The sequence below is a fragment of the Triticum dicoccoides genome, chromosome 5A, assembly GCF_002162155.2.
Source record: "Triticum dicoccoides isolate Atlit2015 ecotype Zavitan chromosome 5A, WEW_v2.0, whole genome shotgun sequence".
In the NCBI taxonomy this organism is placed as follows: Eukaryota; Viridiplantae; Streptophyta; class Magnoliopsida; order Poales; family Poaceae; genus Triticum; species Triticum dicoccoides.
The window spans coordinates 406,008,105-406,010,480 of record NC_041388.1 but is presented as its reverse complement, the minus strand read 5'-3'; the positions used below and the strand labels follow the sequence as shown (position 1 = coordinate 406,010,480).

The window sequence follows — 2,376 nt, the reverse complement described above, 5'->3', positions numbered from 1 at the left end:
AGGCTCCAAACAAACCCAGACAATGAGGATGTACCTCCCTTCCTCCGACACGCCAAGTCAAGCTGCAATCAAACAAACATGTTAGATATGGAGGCGCATGACAAATGCAAAATAATTGGTTGCAAATATCTCTTACCTGACGATACAAGTATGCTAGTGCGGCCGAACCCCAGCTATACTGGGTATCCCAGTTATTAAGTGGCTCCAAGAACATCCAGAGGGCTGAGTTCCCGGTTGCATCTGAGAAGACTACCTTGGTTAGTACATACCAAAGATAGGCCCGCGCGTACTGCTGCACAACCACGTCATTGGCATCCTGAGGGCACGGGTTGGTGTTTCCTCTGACCAGTTTTAGCCAAGAATGCCTCACTTTCGCTGTATCGGCCTTGCCTTCCTAAGGGCCCTCGGGCTGAACGCCAATTAAATCGGCAGTCCGTTCTCGCCAATTACCCACGCTGACACGACCGGTAACAGCTTGTCCATTGATAGGAAGGCCGCTTATCATAGCCATGTCCTGTAGGGTCATCGTCATCTCCCCACATGGAAGGTGGAAGTAGTGAGTCTCCGGCCTCCAACGATCCACAAGTGCGGTCAGCGCCGCGTGGTTCACCGGCAGAGCGCGTTGCTTAAACTGCAACACGAATGGGAGAAGACCCAATCTCCGAATGTAAGGCTCATACCGCGGGTCGTAATCAAAGTCATCAGCGGAATGACCCCTCATGCGCATAGCAACTACAACCTGCAAATAAAGTGATGTTTTAATAATCAATACAAGAACACAAATGAGAAACAACGAAAATTGACCCAGTCTTGCTTCTTACCTGTCCATTTTCAATGGCACGAGCACGATGCTCCTTATCCCACTCATCGATTAATCCGTCATACCAAGGTCCATCACCATCCGCCATCCTACAAAAAAATTTCACAAACATCTATGAATACATGAACAATATCAAACAATTTCCTTCTCCAAGTTTATTCCATATGAAAACACCATTCTTCTCAAACATAACCACATCATTTCTTTCTTCTACATATGCAAACATATCATCTAGAGTACCAAATTTCACCATCAAATATATTTCATTATCATCATCCGCCATTCTATTGAACAAATCATGTCACACACAATAAGAAAATTTCATCATCTCTTTTGCATAAATTTTTTTGCCAACAATAGGATTATCTACACATACACACATCATCTATCAAACCAAATATAGTATGCCAAAGTCTATTTTACATACACAAATCATATATTCATCACCCCTCTTAATTCAAAAAAAAAAATATCCTATGGACAACATATACACAAAACCGAATTGATTTTACCTACATGTTCAACTACACATCATCTACTGCATACCTAATCATCTATCAACTACACAAAATTTTCTAAAAATAAGAAACCATCTACTCATCTAACATCACCTAGTGTTGAATAATGCATCCAACCAAAGAGGGGAAAACAAAAAAAAATTGGAGGGAATGGGGGAGAATACCTCAAAGAAGCTTGGGGGGGTCCGATCTGTGAGTTTGAGGGGTTGATGGAGTAGATCAAGGGGGGTGGTGGTGGGAGGGAGAGAAGGGGCGAAGAACAGAGCCCTCTGTTCGTCGTGCGCCGCCAGGAGAAAGATGGGGATGGGTGGGCTGGCCCGCGCGGTTATCCACTTACCGGGGCCAGACGCCAGGGACCCTGGCGTCTGGCCCCTTTGCCACGTCAGCAGGTCAACGGGCAGGCGGGCAGTGCGGGCCAGGGGCCAGACGCCAGGGACCGTGGCGTTTGCTTCGTAACCCAGACGCCAGGGACCTTGGCGTCACCGAAAAAGATCAGAAACGAAATTTTTTTTTGGAACGAGGTCAAATCGGGATTTAGTTTGCCTTAAGAGTCAGAACAGTAATTTTGTCCTAGTATTGTACTGTAGTAGTAGCTCATTCAAAGCATAGTAGTAGTAGGAGTACTTTGCAATCGATTGACCTGGCCTTTGCTTTTCCTTTGGAGACCGAGTGAGGAATCCAGCGCTGTCCATTGATTCCACCACCGAAACCACGGCAAGTCAGGGACACAACAATCCCCGTAAGCTTCTCGTTCTCCCTTTCCTAAAGAGAAATAAAGAGAGTGGCGCGTAGCACCTCGGGATGATGCATGCCGGGTGCATGGACATGATGGACACGCACGCACACAAAGATGAGAAAGATCCCCGCCCGCCTACGGGAACAGACAGAGAGCGCAGTTATTCGCACCCGACAACAATGCGCAGGGCTCATTCATCGGACAGCCCAACCGCAACCAGGCTGGAGCATCGGTGCGCACTGCGCTCCGTGCGTCCAAGGTTCCAAAACCGTCGCTTGCTGCCGTTGCACGTCGCCAAACGC

At 47.3% G+C, this 2,376-nt stretch overlaps 1 long non-coding RNA gene across 1 annotated transcript; it reads right to left on the bottom strand.

The window, feature by feature from the left end:
- Positions 1–624: 624 nt before the first annotated feature.
- On the bottom strand, positions 625–1,700 carry LOC119297450. Its single transcript, XR_005145657.1, has 3 exons — positions 1,503–1,700; positions 822–909; positions 625–739 (listed from the first exon to the last, which is right to left on the bottom strand). It is a non-coding gene; the product is annotated as an uncharacterized LOC119297450 (long non-coding RNA).
- Between the last annotated feature and the right edge of the window lie 676 nt (positions 1,701–2,376).